The sequence below is a fragment of the Urocitellus parryii genome, chromosome 8 (genome assembly GCF_045843805.1).
Source record: "Urocitellus parryii isolate mUroPar1 chromosome 8, mUroPar1.hap1, whole genome shotgun sequence".
Classification (NCBI taxonomy): domain Eukaryota; kingdom Metazoa; phylum Chordata; class Mammalia; order Rodentia; family Sciuridae; genus Urocitellus; species Urocitellus parryii.
In genome coordinates, this window is record NC_135538.1 from 46377681 (window position 1) to 46401688 (window position 24008).

General features: G+C 38.3%; 1 protein-coding gene and 1 long non-coding RNA gene across 2 annotated transcripts in view; both read left to right on the plus strand.

Moving 5' to 3' along the window:
* Positions 1-22925, plus strand: LOC144256571 (uncharacterized). The gene is made up of 3 exons (XR_013344146.1): positions 1-143; positions 2804-2971; positions 22852-22925. It is a non-coding gene; the product is annotated as an uncharacterized LOC144256571 (long non-coding RNA).
* Positions 1-24008, plus strand: part of LOC144256615 (amine sulfotransferase-like) — a 74846-nt gene that overhangs the window by 26246 nt on the left and 24592 nt on the right. The window lies entirely within an intron of this gene.

Genomic DNA, 24008 nt, shown 5'->3' on the forward strand with positions numbered 1-24008 from the left:
TTGACAGAACTCTACCTTGCAGTTTCTGCAAATGCAGCACTCAATAGGGCTGGGAATAGATTCCACCTCTGCTTATGCTCATGGGGAAGTTCTAGTTAAGTAGGCTGAAACCCACTGACTCTGCAGAACCCAGTGTGGAGGAGGTAAGTGGATTTTCCTTAATATTTGCCTGGAGAGATTGGGAAAGGGTGAAAAAGGATTCTGGTCTGCAAGATCTCTTTACTGCCATCCACTTGTTGAGAGAGCAGACCTATCTCAGAAAAAAAAAATTATTATTATTATTTTTTTTTGTACTAGGGAATGAACTCATGGGCACTCAGTCACTGAGCTACATCTCCAGCTCCATTTTGTATTTTATTAAGAGACAGGGTCTTACTGAATTGCTTAGTGCCTTGCTGTTGCTGAGGCTGGCTTTGAATTCATGATCCTCCTGGCTCAGCCTCCTGAGCTGATGGGATTACAGACGTGTGCCACTGTGCCAGGCTCAGAAATTTTTAAGGTATGTGCCCATTGAAATTTCTGGGTATATATTGTCCTTGTACCCAGGCTTGGTTATGTAGAAGGGGGAACAGATAGAACTTAACACTGGGTAGCTACTGAAGTCCTTAATCTCTGGGAAATCATCTTTTTTTTCTCCATCTTTCAACATCATCTGATAGTTGCTTTGATCAGTTTCTAGTTGTAAATAATAGGAATAACAATTCAGTTATCAAGGAGGTGGAATCGTCAATGAATGAGAGAATTGAATCAAGTTGGTTGATCTCTATAGTAAGAATGGATAATGGTGATATGTGGACATAATGTGACATTCAACACTGGGTTGAGTCTTTCATGAAGGACAATGGGCTAATTATATGAAGTTAGCAATAAAAAAGAAGGACTGTCAAACACCACTCATGAGACAGAAAATGGCCACAATTGGGAAAAAAAATACTACAAGGGGAGCATTATTTTCATAGGGAAGAGAAATGTTTCCTATAATAAAAAGTTGAAGGACAGGTTCCCAGAAGGTTGCTGATGTTAAAGAGTATTTGGTTGATAGTTGCCCATGATTTCAAAAGGGATAAGAGATAGGGCTTCAGAAGCAGGGGAAGTGTAGAAATTTGGCCAAGTTAGAGCAAATATGTGAAGGACAGGTTCCCAGAGGACATAGATATTATACAATATTTGGTTGATAATTGACTATGGATTTCAAAGGGATAAGAGATAGGATTTCAGAAGCTGGGAAAAGGTGGACTGTTGACTCAGAACAAAAAGGTAAATGGTATGTTTCAAAAGCATACAGAGTTTCAGAGTATTTGATTGATAATTAACAGGGACTTCAAAGGGCACAAAAGTTAGGTCTTTAGGAGACAGGGACAGGTAGAATATGCACTCAGGAAAGGTAATTTCCAAAGCTCTGTAGAGCAAAAAAGGAGTGAAGACTTCTGAGAATCTAGGTATCTTCAGGTAACCAACAGAAATGGGATCAAATGTGAAGTAGAGGAGAGTGGAGCTGCTGTGAGAACTGAATGAGGAAGGGACTGTGGGAATCTTTCTTGGATCCTATAGCATCCTGGGTTCCCACTGGGGTCCTACCCATTAATGCATATTTGCCTGAAAAAAAAAACATGGTTATTCTGAGTATAGAGAAATAACAACATCTTATATCGATTTTTCTGGTCCTAAATTGAGAGAGACCTGCTGGTGAATGGTCTCAATTAAAATGTGCAACTTTTAAGTTTTTACATGTAAGAATGGGAGCAATGAACATTTTTCTGAAGAAGCTAGAAAATGGGAAAAGAGGATGATGTTGACAAAGATAAGAACTAAAAGTAATATTTTGAAAATGATCTAACAATTGGAATGACAATAAATACAAGTGTTCCACATTCTTCTGTTTTTTTTTTTCTGAAAATATGAAGAACAAAACCTGGTAAGCTCAATAAAATGAAAAAACACAAACAGGAAATAGTATGCTATATGACCACAGTTACAGAGATGATTAAATGAGACTACTTTTTGTTAATACCTGTTTACTGAGCTATAATATACTGATGACATGAACCTTTATTTCTGAGCAAATATGAATGGCCAAAATGGAAGTAAGGATAGAAAAGTAGCAGGAAGTGATTAAAAGCCATGAAAAATATTGAAAATATTTTATCAAAAATATTATTTTCCTTAGATTTCTGTAGCTTAGTACCACAAAACGAGTGGCTTAAAACAGTAGAAATTGGGCTGGGATACAGCTCAGTGGCAAAGCACTTGCCTCACATTCTCAAAGCCCTGGGTTTGATCCCCAGTTCCAAAACAGACAAGAAAAAAAACAGTGACAATTTATCCTTTATACATTTAGAGGCTACAAGTTGAAATTTAGACATAGACATGTGGTGCCATGTTCACTCTGCCACTTCTAGGGGAGAATTCTGCTGTGGTTTGGATATGGATTTTTTCCTCAAAAGTTCATATGCTGACATCTTGATCCTCAGTATGATGGTATTAGGCTTAGTCCCATTTGTTTAAGAGATAGAGCCTAGTAGAAGGTGTGTTAGTCAGTTTTCTATTGCTATGACAACATACCCAAGAAAAACAATTTAAAAGGAGGAAAGTTTGTGTTGGCTCATGATTTCAGAGGATTTAGTCCATGTTGCTTTGGGTCTGTGACACAACATGCATCATGGTAGGAATGCATGTTAGAGGAGGCCTGTTCACATCACGGTGATGACAAAGAAACAGAGAGAGAGAGAAAGAGAGAGAGAGAGAGGCCAGGGTCTCAATAACTCCTTCAAGAGCATGCCCCAAATCATGTTTTTTCCATTAGGCCTCATCTTCAGAAGATTCACCCTCTCCCAATAGAACCACAGACTGGAGACCAAGTCTTGAATACATGAACCTCCCAGTGGTCATTCAAGATCCAAACTACAAAGTCATGGGAGTCCACCATTCATGAATGGACTGATGCTGCCTCAGGAGGGATGGTTGTCATAAGGTGAGGCCAGTCCTTGAGTTGGCCCTTTCTATACACACCTAGGTCCATTTCCCCACTGTTATGACTCTGCCATAGTACCCTCACCAGGATGTTGATGACATGATGCTTGCACCGTACATTTGCTGTAATTGTGGAAGAAACCAAGTATGAGATTCTGCTTTCAAAGATACTTTAGTAAAGTTCCTTTTAATGAAGTTTTAAATTACTCACATATTCAAAAAGAAATCATAATTTCTTTTCATATGTAGTGAATATATGTCAATAAACTACATGTCCAACTTGCAGCTTTAGCTAATGCTGAACTTAGATATTTATAGCTTTAAAAAATGTTCATTTAAAAAAAGTAAAAAGTCTTATAGTAAATGAGTTAAACATCTAATTTTTTTAAAAAATTAGAGGAATAACAGAATAAAACCAGAGAAATTAGATGAAATAAAAAAGAGCAACAATTGATAACATAGATAACAAATATTTAAAATAATCAGAAGTTCCATTTCTGAAAGATTGAAATAAATTCCTAAAAATTATATGTGACAAAACTGAACAATAAAAAGTTTAAAAGACTCAAGTACATAATACTATGAATAAAAAGGAACCTTCAACTACAGATATAGTAGAAACTAGAACAAAAGATGTTATTGAAAACTTATTTTTAATATGTTTTAAATTTAGTTAAAATTGTTAAATTACTAGGAAAGATTATATTACAAAACTGATTCAAGAAAAAGTAGTAAAAAAATCTAAGATACTATGGATTGCCAGCTTTAGATTGTCACAAGACCTTTAAAGAAAAAAGAATGCCAAAACTCTTCAAGTTATTCCATAAAATATAAAAAAATAAAATTTATTCTATATAGCTAGTATCATCCTAATACCAGAACCAGGTAAGTACATACAAAAGAAAGAAAACTCATAGAGCAAAATCACTGATTAAATTATATTTAAAAATCTGCAATAAAATATTAGCAAATCATATTCAACAATGCATTGAGAAGATTAGATATCTTGGCCAAGTTGATTTCAACCCAAGGTTACAAGGATGGTTTAACATTTGCAGATCAATTAAATGTAATTCACTTCATAAATAGGATTAAGGATATAAATCACAAAATCATCTCCATAGATGTACACAAATCTTCAACAATGTTCAACTCTCTTTCATGATAAAAACACTAAAGGAATGAGGGGTAGGAGGAACTTACCATAACATCCTATAGACTATATATGACAAACCCAAAGCGTTATAGTGAAAGGGGAAAAGCCAAAAACATTTTCTTTAAAATCCAATATAAGTTAAGGATATCCACTCCTACCACTCCTATTCTATATAGAATTAGAAATTCTAGCCAGAACAAAATGGCAAGAGAGGGAAATACAATGGATAACAGGAAAGGAAAATATAAATTTCCACTGTTTGCAGATCATGTTGATCCTATACTTAGAAGAACAAAAAGAAAAGAAAAAAAAAAAGAAAAGAAAACAGAAAGCTCCACCAGAAGACTTCTGGAGCTAATAAACAAATTCTGCAAATAATAGGTCACAAAATATCAACAGATTTCCTATTCATCAATAATGAATATGCTGAGAGAGATATTGGGAAAACAATGCCACCCACAACACACACACACAAAAACATAAAGGAAAAGGCAAAAGAAATCTAGGAATAAATCTAACCAAGGAGGTAAAAGACCTCTACAATGAAAAATATAGAACAATAAAGAAAAAAACTACAGAAGATACTGGAAGGTGGACGGAACTTTCATGGGCAGAATTATTGTTAACATTGCCATATTATCAAAAACAATATACAGATTCAATGAAATTCCCATCAAAATACCAAGGACATTCTTCACAGAATTGCAAAAATAGTCCTAAATTTATTTTGAGAAATAAATGATCCCAAATAGCCCAAGCGGTAGTAATTCAAAAAGCAGCTCTGGATGTATCACATCACCTAATTTCAAATTAAACACTATAAAGCTCTAGTAACAAAAAACACATAATACTGGCATAAAAACAGACATATAAGCCAATCATAAAGATAGATGACACAGTGACAAGCCCACACATTTACAGTCTTCTGATCCTTGACAAAACATACATTGAAGGCACCAAAAACATACATTGGAGAAAAGATAACCCCTTCAACAAATGGTACTGGGAAAACTGAAATCCATATGTGACAAAATGAAATTAAACCCCTATCTTTCACCATGCAACTCAATCAAAGTGGATCAAGGACCTAGGAATTAAACCAGAGACCCTGCATCTAATAGAAGAAAAAGTAGGCCCAAACCTCCATCATATTGGATTAGGCTCCTATTTCCTTAATAAGACTCCTATAGTGCAATAATTAAAATCAAGAATTAATATGTGGGATGTATTCAAACTAAGAAACTTCTTCTTAGCAAAGGAAACAATCAGTGAGGTGAATAGAGAGCCTACAGCTGGGGAGCAAATTTTTACAACTTGCATATCAGATAGAGATATCTCTAGGGTATATAAAGAACTCAAAAAGATAAACACCAAAAAAAAACCCAAATAACCCAATCAATTAATGGGACAAGGAACTGCTCTCAGAAGAGGATATACAATCAATCAACAAATATATGGAAAAATATGTTCAACATCTCTAGCAATTAGAGAAATGCAAATCAAAACTTCTCTAAGATTTCATCTCACTCTAATCAGAATAGCAGCTATTAAGAATAGAAACAACAGGGGATTCTAAGATGGCAGCGAAGGGAGTGCATCACCCCAGGGCGCCGCGTCACTAAGTGGGAGAAAGACGATGCAAGACAGCTGAAGGCTATCTTTGGGAAGTTCCAGTGAAATTGAGGTGCTCCAGAATCTAGTGGACAGATTTCCATCGTGCGAAGTTCGGCTCTGAGAGCTCCATTTCTCCGCACAGAGGGTCGCATAGCCTGACAGGCGATTGCGATTGCCCCGCGGCTGGAGTCTGTGGCGCGCGCCGGGGAGCCGCAGGGTGCCGGAGCGGGGGAACAGTGATAGGGATCCGGGGGGGCTCCCACCAGTGGTACATCGGAGCCCTTAGTTCTGAGTTCCGGCTTTGAAACAGAGGAGAGAAGCGGCCCAGTTTGGTTCCAGACACCGGTCGGACCACAGTGGAGGACAGCAGCCGCCATTTTGGAGAGATGATGTAATCATCCCCGTGTTCTACTGATCTCAGCCCATTCAACTACAGAACAGGTGATTTCAGGCTGGTATTTGCCTGCGTCTAGCAGACAGATTTCTTGCTCAGGCTCGGGACTGGGGTTCCTGTGGAGAATACTCCTAGAGGCACGTGCCGGGCAAGGCATGCGCTGGGCACTGAGCAGCTGGATTCTGGTTCCCGGGGCTAACCTGGCCCAGGTCTGAGGAAACTGTGGAGACTGCCTGTGGAGGCCAGCTCCAAGTAGAGCGTGCGCTGAGCTTGGGGCGACTGGGTTCTGACTCCCGGAACAGTTTTGGCCTGGGGCTGGGGAACCCGTGGGGGTTGCTCGCTGGAGCCATCTCCCAGCAGAGAGTGTATCGGGAACGGAGAGGCGGGGTTCTGGCTACCTAAGCTGCTTTGGCCCAAGGCTAGGGAACCGGCGGTGACTGCTTCTCAATCAGGGTCCGGCGGGGTGCTGTAGGGGCAGAGTGGAGCTTTCACCTGTGCCCAGAGCAGGCCAAGTGACCCGCTGGCGTGGTACCATGACACCCCAAATGCAGCTGGGGCTGAAGAGAGTAGCGGCCCACGCCTAGAATAGGACCAGCGATTCCGCGGCGCGGTAGCCAAGTAACCTCATTTGGAGTAGGGGCTGTGCAGAACTGCCATCTGAGCAAGTAGGGCAGGCAGACCTGCCGCCAACTGGCAAGACAGGCCAGGTAGCTTGCCATCGTGGTGGACACATAACACTGAGGCAGTCGCGTCACACTGGTTAGAGTGTGGGTGGAGCAGGGTCGCCGCCCGGGTCCGGAGGGGGCTCAGCGACCCATTGGAGAGGTAGTCAGGTACCCCCATTGGGAGTGGGGGCTGTGCAGAACTGCGACCCACCGGCCTAGAGGTCTGCCAGCACGGTAGACTCGTCACACCAATTGGAGTGGGGGCCCAGCAGAGCCGCCACCCACATCCAGATCAGGACCAACGACCCCAGGGCGTGGTAGATACGTTACCACAATTGGAGTGGGGGCAGAGTAAAGCCGCCACCCGTGCCCGCAGTGGGGGCAGACCTGCGACCGATCAGCGGGGTAGACAAACCAGCATAATTAGAAGAGGAGCACAGCCAATACCCGCCCTGCAAGGGAGACTTCCCAACTATACAAGAGCAACATAAATAAATAGGGGGTAAATTTCAAAAACACAACAGTTGCACCAAGCAGAAAGAAAAGCGAGCAGTATGAAAAGACAAGGAAAGAAAGGACCACAAGCAATGCAGGTCAACTCAACTTTAGAAGAGGTAATAGCAGCAACAGATGGAATGTCAGATAAAGAGTTCAGGATTTATATGCTTCAGATGATCTGGAGTCTCAAGGAAGACATGAGACAGCAAAATCAGACAATGAAAGATCACATTGACAAACAAATCCAGGAAGTAAAAGATCAATTTCACAGGGAGATAGAGGTAATAAAAAACAAACAAATAGAAATTCTAGAAATGCAGGAAATAATAAACCAACTTAAAAACTCAATTGAGAATACTACCAGCAGAGTAGATCACTTAGAAGAGAGAACATCAGACAATGAAGACAGAGTATTTCAACTGGAAAAGAACATAGACAGCTCAGCAAGTCTGCTAAGAAACCATGAGGAGAACATCCAAGAATTATGGGACAATATCAAAAGACCAAATTTAAGAGTCATTGGGATACAGGAAGGCACAGAGCTCCAAACCAAAGGAATAAAAAGTCTATTCAGTGAAATAATACGAGAAAACTTCCCAGACTTGAAGAATGAGACAGAATCCCAAATCCTAGAAGCCTACAGGACGCCGAATGTGCAAAACAATAAGAGATCCACACCTAGACACATTATAATGAAAATGTCCAACATACAGAATAAGGAGAGAATTTTAAAAGCTGCAAGAGAAAGAAAGCAGATTACATTTAGGGGTAAACCAATCAGGATAACAGCTGATCTCTCAACACAGACTCTGAAAGCTAGAAGATCTTGGAATAACATATTTCAAACACTGAAAGAAAATGGGTTCCAACCAAGAATCGTGTATCCGGCGAAATTAAGCTTCAGGTTAGAAGATGAAATTAAAACCTTCCATGATAAACAAAAGTTAAAAGAATTCACAGCTAGAAAACCATCTCTTCAAAAAATCCTTGGCAAAACATTAGAGGAAGAGGAAATGGAAAATAACATTGAAAACCAACAATGGGAGATAGGACAGTAAAGGGGGGAAAGTAGTCAAAGAGGATAACAAATCAGGTTTAGTAACATCAATAAACAAATATGGATAGAAGAACAAACCATATCTCAATAATAACCCTAAATGTTAATGGCTTAAACTCACCAATTAAGAGACACAGGCTAGTAGAATGGATCACAAAACAAGACCCAACAATATGCTGTCTACAGGAGCGCATCTGATAGGAAAAGATCTTCATAGACTGAAGGTGAAAGGCTGGGAAAAATCATACCACTCATATGGACTGCGGAAACAAGCAGGAGTGTCCATACTCATATCTAATAAAATAGATTTCAAGCCAAATTTAATCAAAAGGGACAAAGAAGGACACTTCATAGTGCTCAAGGGAACCACACACCAACAAGATATAACAATCATAAATATATATGCCCCAAATAATGGTGCAGCTGTGTTCATCAAGCAAACTCTTCTCAAGTTCAAGAGTCTAATAGACCACCATACAATAATCATGGGAGACTTCAACACACCTCTCTCACCACTGGACAGATCTTCCAAACAAAAGTTAAATAAGGAAACTATAGAACTCAATAACACAATTAACAACCTAGACTTAATTGACATATATAGACTATACCACCCAACATCAAGTAGTTACACTTTTTTCTCAGCAGCACATGGAACCTTCTCAAAAATAGAACATATATTATGTCACAGGGCAACTCTTAGACAATATAAAGGGATAGAGATAATACCATGCATCTTATCTGATCATAATGGAATGAAACTGAAAATCAATGATAAAAGAAGGAAGGAAAAATCAAGCATCACTTGGAGAATGAATAATATGTTGCTGAGTGATCAATGGGTTTTAGAAGACATTAAGGAGGAAATTAAAAACTTCCTAGAGTTAAATGAAAACACAGACACAACATATCGGAATCTATGGAACACATTGAAAGCAGTTCTAAGAGGAAAATTCATTGCTTGGAGTTCATTCCTCAAAAAAAGAAAAAACCAACAAATAAATGATCTCATACTTCATATCAAAATCCTAGAAAAAGAAGAGCAAAACAACAGCAAAAGAAGTAGAAGGCAAGAAATAATTAAAATCAGAGCTGAAATTAATGAAATTGAAACAAAAGAAACAATTGAAAAAATTGACAAAACTAAAAGCTGGTTCTTTGAAAAAATAAATAAAATTGACAGACCCTTAGCCATGCTAACTAAGAGAAGAAGAGAGAGAACCCAAATTACTAGCATACGGGATGAAAAAGGAAATATCACAACAGACACTTCAGAAATACAGAAGATAATCAGAAATTATTTTGAATCCTTATACTCCAATAAAATAGAAGATAGTGAAGGCATAGATAAATTCCTTAAGTCTTATGATCTGCCCAGATTGAGTCAGGAGGATATTGACAACCTAAACAGACCAATAACAATAGAGGAAATAGAAGAAACCATCAAAAGACTACCAACTAAGAAAAGCCCAGGACCGGATGGGTATACAGCAGAGTTTTACAAAACCTTTAAAGAGGAACTAACACCAATACTTTTCAAGCTATTTCAGGAAATAGAAAAAGAGGGAGAACATCCAAATTCATTCTACGAGTCCAACATCACCCTGATTCTGAAACCAGACAAAGACACTTCAAAGAAAGAAAACTACAGACCAATATCTCTAATGAACCTTGACGCAAAAATCCTCAATAAAATTCTGGCGAATCGGATTCAAATACATATCAAAAAAATTATACACCATGATCAAGTAGGATTCATCCCTGGGATGCAAGGCTGGTTCAATATACGGAAATCAATAAATGTTATTCACCACATCAATAGACTTAAAAATAAAAACCATATGATCATCTCGATAGATGCAGAAAGAGCATTCGACAAAGTACAGCATCCCTTTATGTTCAAAACTCTAGAAAAATTAGGGATAACAGGATCATACCTCAACAATGTAAAAGCAATCTATGATAAGCCACAGGCCAGCATCATTCTGAATGGAGAAAAATTGAAGGCATTCCCTCTAAGATCTGGTACAATACAGGGATGCCCTCTCTCACCACTTCTGTTCAACATAGTCCTCGAAACACTGGCCAGAGCAATTAGACAGACAAAAGAAATTAAAGGCATAAAAATAGGAAAAGAAGAACTTACATTATCACTATTTGCAGATGATATGATTCTATACCTAGCAGACCCAAAAGGGTCTACAAAGAAGCTATTAGAGCTAATAAATGAATTCAGCAAAGTGGCCGGATATAATATCAACACGCATAAATCAAAGGCATTCCTGTATATTAGCGACAAATCCTCTGAAACGGAAATTCACAATATCCCCCCCAAAAATAAAATACTTGGGAATCAACCTAACAAAAGAGGTAAAAGATTTATGAAATGAAAACTACAGAACCCTAAAGAGAGAAATTGAAGAAGATCTTAGAAGATGGAAAAATATACCTTGCTCATGGATAGGCAGAACCAACATCATCAAAATGGCGATATTACCAAAAGTTCTCTATAAGTTCAATGCAATGCCAATCAAAATCCCAACAGCATTTCTTGTAGAAATAGATAAAAGAATCATGAAATTCATATGGAATAATAAAAGACCCAGAATAGCAAAAACAATGCTAAGCAGGAAGTGTGAATCAGGCGGTATAGCGATACCAGACTTCAAACTATACTACAGAGCAATAGTTACAAAAACAGCATGGTACTGGTACCAAAACAGGCGGGTGGACCAATGGTACAGAATAGAGGACACAGTAACCAATCCACAAAACTACAACTATCTTATATTTGATAAAGGGGCTAAAAGCATGCAATGGAGGAAGGATAGCATCTTCAACAAATGGTGCTGGGAAAACTGGAAATCCATTTGCATCAAAAAGAAGCTGAATCCCTATCTCTCGCCATGCACAAAAGTTAACTCAAAATGGATCAAGGAGCTTGATATTAAATCAGAGACACGGCATCTGATAGAAAAAAAAGTTGGTTATGATCTACATACTGTGGGGTCGGGCTCCAAATTCCTCAATAGGACACCCATAGCACAAGAGTTAACAACTAGAATCAACAAATGCGACTCACTCAGACTAAAAAGTTTTTTTCTCAGCAAAAGAAACAATAAGAGAGGTAAATAGGGAGCCTACATCCTGGGAACAAATCTTTACTCCACACACTTCAGATAGAGCCCTAATAACCAGAATATACAAAGAACTCAAAAAATTAGATGATAAGATTACAAATAACCCAATCAATAAATGGGCCAAGGACCTGAACAGACACTTCTCAGAGGAGGACATGCAATCAATCAATAAGTACATGAAAAAATGCTCACCATCGCTAGCAGTCAGAGAAATGCAAATCAAAACTACCCTAAGATACCATCTCACTCCAGTAAGATTGGCAGCCATTAGGAAGTCAAACAACAATAAGTGCTGGAGAGGATGCGGGGAAAAGGGCACTCTTGTTCATTGCTGGTGGGACTGCAAATTGGTGCAGCCAATTTGGAAAGCAGTATGGAGATTTCTTGGAAAGCTGGGAATGGAACCATCATTTGACCCAGCTATCCCCCTTCTCGGTCTATTCCCTAAAGACCTAATAAGAGCATGCTACAGGGACACTGCTACATCGATGTTCATAGCAGCACAATTCACGATAGCAAGATTGTGGAATCAGCCTAGATGCCCTTCAATAGATGAATGGATAAAAAAATGTGGCATTTGTACACAATGGAGTATTACTCTGCATTAAAAAATGACAAAATCATAGAATTTGGAGGGAAATGGATGGCATTAGAGCAGATTATGCTAAGTGAAGATAGTCAATCTTTAAAAAACAAATACCAAATGACCCCTTTGATATAAGGGGAGTAAACAAGGACAGGGTAGGGATGAATAGCTTGAAAAGAAAATTTACATTAAACAGGGATGAGAGGTGGGAGGGAAAGGGAGTGAGAAGGGAAATTGCACGGAAATGGAAGGCGTTCCTCAGGGTTATACATAATGACATATAAGAGGAAATGAGGGGTAAGACAAGATAATACAAATTGAAGAAATGATTTACAGTAGAAGGGGTAGAGAGAGAAAAGGGGAGGGGAGGGGAGGGGAGGGGAGGGGATGGGGGATAGTAGAGAATAGGACAGACAGCAGAATACATCAGACACTAGAAAGGCAATTTGTCAATCAATGGAAGGGTAACTGATGTGATACAGCAATCTGTATAAGGGGTAAAATTGGGAGTTCATAACCCACTTGAATCAAATTGTGAAATATGATGTATTAAGAACTATGTAATGTTTTGAAGGACCAACATTAAAAAAAAAAAGAATAGGAACAACAATAAGTTTTGGTGAGGATGTGGGGGAAAAGGCACACTCATACATTTCTGGTGGGACTGCAAAATGGTGCAGCCAATATAAGAAGCAGTATGGAGATTCCTTGGAAAACTTGGAATGGAACCACATTTGACCCAGCTATCCTACTCCTCAGTCTATACCCAGAGGACTTAAAAACATCATTCTACAGTGACACAGCCACATCAATGTTTATTGCAATACAATTCACAATAGCTAAACTGTGGAACCAACCAAGATGCCCCTTAGTAGATCAATGGACAAGGAAAATGTGATATCTATACACAATGGAATATTACTCAGCAATAAAAGAGAATAAAATCATGGCATTTGCAGGTAAATGGATACAATTGGAGAATGTAACTCTAGGTGAAGTTAGCCAATCCCCAAAAAAACAAATGCTGATTGTTTTTTCTGATTTTAAGGAGGCTAATTCATAGTAGGGTTGGGAAGGGGAGCAAGGAAGAATTGTAGATAAGGCGAAGGGATGGGAGGGAAAGGGAGAGGGCATGGGGATAGAAAAGGTGGTGGAATGAGATGGACACCATTACCCTAAGTACATGTATAAAGACATGAATGGTGTGAATATACTTTGTATACAACCAGAGATATAAAATATTGTGCTCTATATGTATAATATGAACTGTAATGAATTCTGCTTTCATAGATAACAAATTAGAATAAAAATACATTGAATAAAAGATACCCTTTTAAACAAATTGTACTGAGAAAACTGGTAATTCATATGTAGAAGAATAGGACTAGATCCTCATCTCCAATCCTTCACACAAGTGAACCCAAAATGTAATAAAGACCTAAGAATTGACCAGGAACAATGCAACTCATAGATGAAAACATAGGTTCACTGTTCCAACATATAGGTTCAGGCAACAATTTCTTAAATAGAACTCCTAAAGCTCAAGAAATAATACCAAGGGGCTGGGTTTGTGGCCCAGTGGTAGAGCGCTTGCCTAGCACACGTGAGGCACTGGGTTCAAAACTCAGCACCACATAAAAATGAAATAAAGATATTGTGCCCACCTACAACTAAAAAAATAAATATTAAAAAGAAATAATACCAAGAATTAATAAATGGGATTGCATTGAATAAAAAGCTTCTGCATGGCCACAGAAGTAATCACAAATGTGAAGATAGAATGTACATAATGGGAGAACATCTTTGCTAGCTACTCTTCTGACAGAGGATTAATATCCAGAATATATAAAGAACTTAAAAATCTGAACACAACCACCCACTGAAAACCAAATAACCCAATTAATAAATGGACAAAAATGAACAAAACAGACGTTTCTCAAATGAAAGAAGTAGTTGAAATGACCAACAAATACATGAAAAAATGTTAACATTTTTAGCAACTGGGGAACTGCAAATCAAAGGCAGACCGAGATTTCATCTCTTGTTAGAATGGCAGCCAGAAAGAATACAAGCGATAATAAATGCTTGTGAGAATGTATAGGAAAAGGAACATTTTTACATTGTTGTTTGTATAGTATATTAGTATGATCACTATGGAAATTGGTATGGAGTTTCCTCAAACGTCTAGGAATGGAACCACCATATGACCCAGCTATACCACCACTTAGTATTTACCCTAAATCATTAACGTCTTCATACTATAGTTATACATGCATATCCATGTTTATAGTAGCACAATTCACAATAATCAAACTGTAGAACCAGCCTAAATATCCATCAATGAATGAATGGATAAGGAAAATGTGGTATATATCCCAAATTGAGTTTTATTCAATCCAAAAAAAAAGTGAAATTATGTCATTTTTAGGAAAATGGATGGAACTTGAGAACATTATGTTAAGTGAAATATGCCAAACTCAGACAGCCAAGGGCCATATGTTTTGTCTCAGATGTGTAAACTAGAGAGGAAGAGGCAAAAGAAAACATAGTGGAGATTTTATGAAAATAGAAGGGAGGCCACTAAGAAGAGAAAAGGGACCAGAGGGAGGGAGAAAGGGAGGGAGAGGGTAAACGGAAATGATATTGAAACAAGTGAATTGTTATATCATGTGCATGTAAAAATATATAATGAAAAATCCCTTTATTATGTATAATTATAATGTAAGAATAAAAAACAGGAAAGAAAGAAAAAGTGGAATACTTAGATAGTTTGATATTTATAAGCTATTTAAGGCCTTTCCAAACAGAGTTACTGGGAGTTATATTTTACATGTGCTATGAGGGAAATAAGAAACCTAAGAGATATTTACATTGAGTTCTGAGTTAGGTTAGAGAGAAAGAACCACACACCTATCTAGGAGAATACCACTTCAAGCAGAGGGAACACCTACTGCCAAAGACATGGATGAAAAATAGCATGGGACACCTGAAGAGAATTAAGTACTAGTATAGCCCGTGTGTGGTGAATTTGAAGACAAGTCGGGTAAGACACAGGAGTGTCAGGCAGAGCTTTACTTGCCGTAGTTTACACCAGGATAATGTGGTTTTATTCTGCATGCAGTAAAAAATTCTTCAGAGTGTATTAAGAAAATAAATGATGCAGTTTGACCTATGTTCAGAACACCAGTACCATAGTTTATTTTTTGTATAATCATATATTCTTAATAAAATGGCATTTCTTCTTTCAAGAGCTAATTTTCACTGGAAATTATGGTTACTAAGGATTAAAAATTATATCTGTAATTTAAAGTACTAAGATTATAAGAGAAACAACCATTTATACCAAGGAAAACACATGTATTTTCATGTATTTACAAGAAGAGTTATACGTTATGATGATGTGTTTTTGTTAAGGGGAAAAGAGAGCAATTAATTCGTTTTGTTTTGCATTTTTTATTTGTGGCTTTTAGTTATACATGACAGTAGGGTGTATTTTGACATATTGTACATACATAGGTTGCAACCCATTACAATTTTCATCCCATTCTTGTGGTTGAATAGGATGTGGATTTACACTGGTCGTGTATCCATATATGAGTATAGGAAAGTTATGTCTGATTCATTCTACTGTTTTTCCTAGTCCCATCTCTTGTCCCTTCCCTTCATTCCCCTTTATCCAATGAACTTCTATACTTCCCATCATTACCCTCCCTTGTGATGGATTAGCATCCACATATCAAAGAGAACAATTGAACTTTGTTTTTTGGGGACTGGCTTATTTCACTCAGCATGATATTCTCCAGTTCCATCCATTTACCTGCACATACCATAATTTCATTCTTCTTTTATTCCATTGTGTAGACATACCACATTTCTTTACCCATTCATCTATTGAAGGGCATCTAGGTCAGTTCCACAATTTGGCTATTGTAAATTGTGCTGCAATAAACATTGATGTGGCTGTGTCACTGTGGTATGCTGTTTTTAAGTCCTTTGGGTATAAGCTGAGGAGTGGGATAGCTGGGTCAAATAGTGGTTCCATTCCAAGTTTTCCAAGGAATCTCCATACTTCTTTCCATTTTGGCTGCATCAATTTGCATTCCCACCAGCAGTGTATGTGTGACCCTTTTTCCTCACATCCTCGCCAACATTTATTGTTACTTGTTTTCTTGATAATTGCAATTGTGACTGCAGTGAGATGCAACCTTTGTATTTTTAATATGCATTTCTTTAATTGTTAGAGATGTGGAGTATTTTTTCATATATTTGTTGACTGATCATATTTCTTTTTCTGTGAACTGCCTGTACAGTTTCTTTGCCCATTTATTGATTGGGTTTGTTTTTGATTGATTGATTTATTGATTCGTTTTCTTGGTGTTAAGTTTTTTGAGTTATTTGTATATCCAGGAGATTAATGCTCTATCTGAGACACAGGTGGTAAAGATTTTCTGCCCTTCTATAGGCTCTCTTTTCATGTTATTGTTTCTTTCCTTTGCTGTGTAAAGCTTTTTAGTTTGATATCATCCTATTTATTGATTCTTCATTCTACTTCTTGTGCTTTAGGAGTCTTACTGGGGAAGTTTGTTCCTGAACCTATATGATGGAGAGTTGGGCCTACTTTTTCTTCTAGTATGCGCAAAGTCGCTGTTCTAATGCCAAGGTCCTTGATATACTTTGAGTTGAGTTTGTGCAGACTGAGATATAAGGGTTAAATTTTAATCTACTATATATGGATTTCCAATTATACCAACACCAATTGTTGAAGAGGCACCTCATATAGAGCATTAAAATGGACCTGGAAGAGAATAAACGATGTATCAAGAGAGAGTCCAATTAATCAAAAATTATCTAAAATCAGAAATCTGATAAAACAAAACGTTTCCAGACACTGGAATTGGTTAATAGCATGCAGTAAGTGGAATACCTATCATATATGGATTCCTATTTCTTCTTGCTAATGTATTTTAAGTAGAGGTCTTTCTTTCTGAGATTTCAATTTTAGTGTATCTTAACCATAAGAAAGTTTATGTGACCAGATATAATGCTGTTTGTTTCTTCTCAGTTCTGACTCAAACCTGCCAAGCTTTTTAAGAGAGTAGGTATGCTAGGATCCACCCTCTCCTTGACTGGCAGCTCAGGTAGTGGAGTATTGTCTTCTTCAAAGGAGACTTATCCCTCAGAAAGCTTTGTTATTGTGTCTGTGGTTGGAAGTGCAACTCTGGCAAGGATGCTTGATGGGCCTCTCACCGACTCCACTTGTAGAAAATCTTGTTTTGTTTTTTTTTCACACATCTTATTTCAAAAGCCTCAGTCCATGTGCTGGGGAGATTGTGTAGGATGCATCAGTGTATGCATGAGACCCTTCTGCCTTCAGGGAGGTTATGCAGGGATCAGTGGTTTCCATCTGGTGCTTATAGTGCCAATTCCCAGATAAGTGTTCCTTATCCCAGATCACAGACTGCCAATTTCAAATGAAAATGCTCTTCACTCTTCCCTGCTCTTCAGACTGCTAGAACAATAGTTACAGCTCCTTTCACCTTCCTCATCATCTCCCAAAACTGTGTCACAAACCGACTCCTGCGCCCATCCTGTCCCAGCATGAACACTCAGACAATCCATTGAAAATTTAAGCCTGTGTCTATTTTTTTTGAGTATTCAAAAAACTGGTGTCTTAAAAACAAGCCAAATTAAAAAAAAAAAAAAAGAAAAAGAATAGAAAGAGGGTGGGGGAGGTGAGAAATAAAGTTATGTATGAAAAATGAGAACCTGCAGAGTGGCAGAGCTGCCCCACGCGCCTGCAGAGTAGGCGGACCTGCGACCCACCAGCAAAACAGGTCCAGCAGCCTGCTGAGGGGCAGAGCCGCCCTCTCCCCCCTGCCTGCAAGGTAGGCAAAATTGTGACCACCGGCAGATTAGGCCCAGCAGCCTGCTGTGGGGCAGAGCCGCCCCCTCCCCCCGCACCTGCAAGGTAGGTGGACCTGCGACCCACCAGCAAAACAGGTCCAGCAGCCTGCTGAGGGGCAGAGTCGCCCCCTCCCACACTGCCTGCAGTGTAGGAGAAACTGTGACCACCGGCAGATCAGGCCCAACGGCCTGCTGAGGGGCAGAGATGCCCCCTCCCCCCCACCTGCAAGGTAGGCGGACCTGCAACCCACCAGCAGGTAAGGCCCAGCAACCTGCGGAGTGGCAGAGCTGCCCCATGCGCCTGCAGGGTAGGCGGACCTGAGACCCACCTGCAGAACAGATCACCCCAATTGGAGGAGGAGCACAGACACTAACCGCCCTGCAAGGGAGATTTTTCAACTATACAAGAGCAATATAAATAAATAGAATGAAAATTTCAAAAACACAAGAGCTTCACCAAGCAGAAAGAAACACGAGCAGTATTAAAAGACAAGGAAAGAAAGAACCACAAGCAATGCAGGTCAACTCAACTCTAGAAGAGGTAATAGCAGCAACAGATGGAATGTCAGATAAAGAATTCAGGATATACATGATTCAGATGATCTGGAGTCTCAAGAAAGACATGAGACAGCAAAATCAGACAATGAAAGATCACTTTGACAATGAATTACATAAACAAATCCAAGAAGCAAAAGATCAATTACACAGGGAGGTAGAGGTAATAAAAAACAAACAAATAGAAATCCTAGAAATGCAGGAAACAATAAATCAACTTAAAAACTCAATTGAGAATACTACCATCAGAGTAGAACACTTAGAAGATAGAACATCAGACAATGAAGACAAAATATTTCAACTTGAAAAGAACATAGACAGCTCAGCAAGACTGTTAAGAAACAATGAACCATGAGCAGAACATCCAGGAAATATGGGATAACATAAAGAGAACAAACTTAAGAGTCATTGGGATACAGGAAGGCATAGAGGTCCAAACCAAAGGAATAAACAATCTATTCAATTAAATAATATGAGAAAACTTCCCAGACTTGAAGAATGAGACAGAATCCCAAATCCTAGAAGCCTACAGGATGCCAAATGTGCAAAACAATAAGAGATCCACACCTAGACACATTATAATGAAGATGCCCAACATACAGAATAAGGAGAGAATTTTAAAAGCTACAAGAGAAAGGAAGCAGATTACATTTAGACATAAACCAATCAGGATAACAGATGATCTCTCAACACAGATTCTGAAAGCTAGAAGATCCTGGAATAACATATTTCAAACACTGAAAGAAAATGGGTTCCAACCAAGAATCGTGTATCCGGCGAAATTAAGCTTCAGGATGGAAGATGAAATTAAAACCTTCCATGAAAAACAAAATTTAAAAGAATTTGCAGCTAGAAAACCATCTCTTCAAAAAATCCTTGGCAAAACATTACAAAAAGAGGAAATGGAAAATAACAATGAAAACCAACAGTGGGAGGTATGAGAGTAAAGGGGGGGAAATAATCAAAGAGGAAAACAAATCAGGTTTAGTAACATTAATAAACAAATATGGCTGGAAGAAAAAACCATATCACAATAATAACCCTAAATGTTAATGGCTTAAACTCACCAATTAAGAGACACAGGCTAGTTGAATGGATCACAAAACAAGACCCAACAATATGCTGCCTACAGGAGACGCATTTGATAGGAAAAGATACACATAGACTGAAGGTGAAAGGTTGGGAAAAATCATATCACTTATATGGACTGCGGAAACAAGCAGGAGTGTCCATACTCATATCAAATAAAATAGATTACAAGAAAAGTTAATCAAAAGGGATAAAGTGGGACACTACATACTGCTCAAGGTAACCATACACCAACAAGACATAACAACCATAAATATATATGCCCCTGGTATGCAAGGCTGGTTCAATATATGGAAATCAATAAGTGTTATTCACCACATCAATAGACTTAAAAATAAGAATCATATGATCATCTCCATAGATGCAGAAAAAGCATTCGACAAAGTACAGCATCCCTTTATGTTCAAAACTCTAGAAAAACTAGGGATAACAGGAACATAACTCAACATTGTAAAAGCAATCTATGCTAAGCCTCAGGCTAGCATCATTCTGAATGGAGAAAAATTGAAGGCATTCCCTCTAAAATCTGGAACAAGACAGGGATGCCCTCTATCACCACTTCTATTCAACATAGTTCTCGAAATACTGGCCAGAGCAATTAGACAGATGAAAGAAATTAAAGGCATAAAAATAGGAAAAGAAGAACTTAAATTATCACTCTTTGCAGTTGACATGATTCTATACCTAGCAGACCCAAAGGGTCTACAAAGAAACTATTAGAGCTAATAAATGAATTCAGCAAAGTGGCAGGATATAAAATCAACACGCATAAATCAAAGGCATTCCTGTATATCAGTGACAAATCCTCTGAAATGGAAATGAGGACAACCACTCCATTCACAATATCATCAAAAATAATAAAATACTTGGGAATCAACCTAAAAAAAGAGGTGAAAGACTTATACAATGAAAACTACAGAACCCTAAAGAGAGAAATTGAAGAAGATCTTAGAAGATGGAAAAATATACCCTGTTTATGGAATGGCAGAACTAACATCATCAAAATGGCGATATTACCAAAAGTTCTCTATAGATTTAATCCAATGCCAATCAAAATCCCAACGGCATTTCTTGTAGAAATAGAGAAAGCAATCATGAAATTCATATGGAAAAATAAAAGACCCAGAATAGCAAAAACAATGCTAAGCAGGAAGTGTTAATCAGGTGGTATAGGGATACCAGACTTCAAACTATACTACAGAGCAATTGTAACAAAAACAGCATGGTACTGGTACCAAAACAGTCAGGTGGACCAATGGTATAGAATAGAGGACACAGAGACTAATCCACAAAGTTAAAACTTTCTTATATTTGATAAAGGGGCTAAAAGCAAGCAATGGAGGAAGGATAGCATCTTCAACAAATGGTGCTGGGAAAACTGGAAATCCATATGCAACAAAATGAAACTGAATCCCTTTCTATCGCCATGCACAAAAGTTAACTCAAAATGGATCAAGGAGCTTGATATCAAATCAGAGACAAGGCATCTGATAGAAGATAAAGTAGGTTATGACCTACATACTGTGGGGTTTGGCTCCAAATTCCTCAACAGGACACGCATAGCACAAGAGTTAACATCTAGAATCAACAAATGGGACCTACTCAAACTAAAAAGTTTTTTCTCAGCAAAAGAAACAATAAGAGAGGTAAATAGGGAGCCTACATCCTGGGAACAAATCTTTACTCCTCACACTTCAGATCGAGCCCTAATATCCAGAGCATATAAAGAACTCAAAAAATTAGACAATAAGATTACAAATAACCCAATCAACAAATGGGCCAAGGACCTGAACAGACACTTCTCAGAGGAGGACATACAATCAATCAACAAGTACATGGAAAAATGCTCACCATCTCTAGCACTCAGAGAAATGCAAATCAAAACCACCCTAAGATACCATCTCACCCCAGTAAGATTGTCAGCCATTATGAAGTCAAACAACAACAAGTGCTGGCGAGGATGTGGGGAAAAGTGTACACTTGCACATTGTTAGTGGGACTGCAAATTGGTGCAGCCAATTTGGAAAGCAGTATGGAGATTTCTTGGAAAGCTGGGAATGGAACCACCATTTGACCCAGCTATCCCCCTTCTCGGTCTATTCCCTAAAGACCTAAAAAGAGCATGCTACAGGGACACTGCTGCATCGATGTTCATAGCAGCACAATTCACAATAGCAAGACCGTGGAAGCAACCTAGATGCCCTTCAATAGACGAATGGATAAAAAAATGTGGCATTTATACACAATGGAGTCTTACTCTGCATTAAAAAATGACAAAATCATAGAATTTGGAGGGAAATGGATGGCATTAGAGCAGATTATGCTAAGTGAAGCTAGCCAAATGTCTTCTTTGATATAAGGAGAGTAACTTAGAGCAGATTAGGGAAGAAGAGCACGAGAAGAAGACTAACATTAAACAAGGATGAGAGGTGGGAGGGAAAGGGAGAGAGAAGGGAAATTGCATGGAAATGGAAGGAGATCCACAGGGTTATACAATATTACATACAAGAGGAAGTGAGGGGAAAGGGAAAAATAATACAAGGGAGAGAAATGAATTACATTAGAGGGGGTAGAGAGAGAAGAGGGGAGGGGAGGGGAGGGGGCACAGTAGAGGATAGGAAAGGCAGCAGAATACAACAGACTTGAGCATGTCAATATGTAAATCAATGGAAGTGTAACTGATGTGAATCTGCAATCTGTATATGGGGTAAAAATGGGAGTTCATAACCCACTTGAATCAAAGTGTGAAATATGATATATCAAGAACTATGTAATGTTTTGAACAACCAACAATAAAAAAATAAAAAAGAAAAATGAAAGTAAGTTATAGGAATTCCTAATTCATTAGAAGAATCCAAAAATGTGTCATTTAAAGCTGTCTTTACTTTCTACTTCAAGTGCCTCTGATGGAGGGTGCCAGGGTTTTTTCCCTCTGCTATTTCATCTCTCTGCTTGTGACTCCATTTTCTGCTCAGATTGCAAATTTACTGGACAATGGCATTTGTTTTTCATAATCTCAGTGGGAGAATTTCTTTTGTCTTATAGGGGACCTTCCGATCCACATTGAGCCATCACATGCTGGATGCAGCTGCCACCTGATGCTGTCACTAATTCTCTATGATAGAAACTGATATTTTTGGTATTCACCTGGGTGCTAGCTCTGTGGGTTGCCTACAGGCATTTTCAAGAAGCACTCTAACTAATTCTCCATGTCTTCATTCAGAAACTGCATTACTGGTGCTATGCAACCTGGAGGGACAGTAGATGATCTGCGGAGTACTAGTCCTAACACAGAGAGAAGAAGGCTACAAAATGAAGACTCTTCACAGCTGAAGCATGGCATGGCCATCTTTCAGCCCACTGAATCTTAAATATGGACTCTGTGTCTCTTCATGATGAAGAATATAGAAAAGTAAAGCACTTAAAGAAAAAGTGGATGTAGGTCAGAAGCCAGCACAGGGAACATAGTGGACATGTGTGCAGATGACCAGTCGCATTCCTCAGTATTCTGGATGCCAGAGCAGCCCATAACCAATGTCACATTCTGAAATCCCACCAGAGCCTGGGCCTCTCATCCACACCTTGTCAGCTCCCACAGGAGGAACCCAGGAGTCCGCAGTTATCAGTTAAGCAAAGAAGCCTGGATAATAATGATGCAGACAACATTACAGACATCTTGTATTGCTTAATTATGAAATGCAAATAGTAGACAAGGCTACAGAGAACAACTTCACGCTTACACTGAAGTCACATACACCCACCAATCAGTTTTATATACAGAAAGTATCTTTCTCTGATTGCATTCCCCTCTTTGCTACACCCTCCCACAGAGAAAAGTAAATACCTACTGATGTTGCTTCACAGATGTGTTTCTTTAACTTGATATATCAAGTTGTTCTCCAAATTGTGTTAATTTTTATTCTGACCAGTAATACCTGAGGTTCCTCTTTCTCCACATCCCCTTGAACTTACCCTGTCTGGCTTATTTTCAAGTATCCTAGTGATTGGGAAGTAGTTTCAATTTGTATTTCCATGATTACTACCAATACCAAAATTGAAGATATCTGTTCATACCCCAATCAGATTTCCTTTTGTGTGCTTATTAATTCATATTTTATTCATTTATTCCATTGGGTTGTTTTGATTTTTCTTACTAAATCAGTTCTTAATACCTAATTAATCTGACTCTGATATTTTTATGAAAGATTAAAAGCTATAGCCTTTATTACATTTGGTTTAAATTATTCATTTCTATGTCAGTCACAAAAAGTCAAAGGTTGAATGTTTTCTCTGATATGCAGAAGCTAATACAAAATAACAAGGGAGGATTAATAAGAAAAATATAGAAGAAAGATCAGTGGAGCAGACAAAGGGAAATAA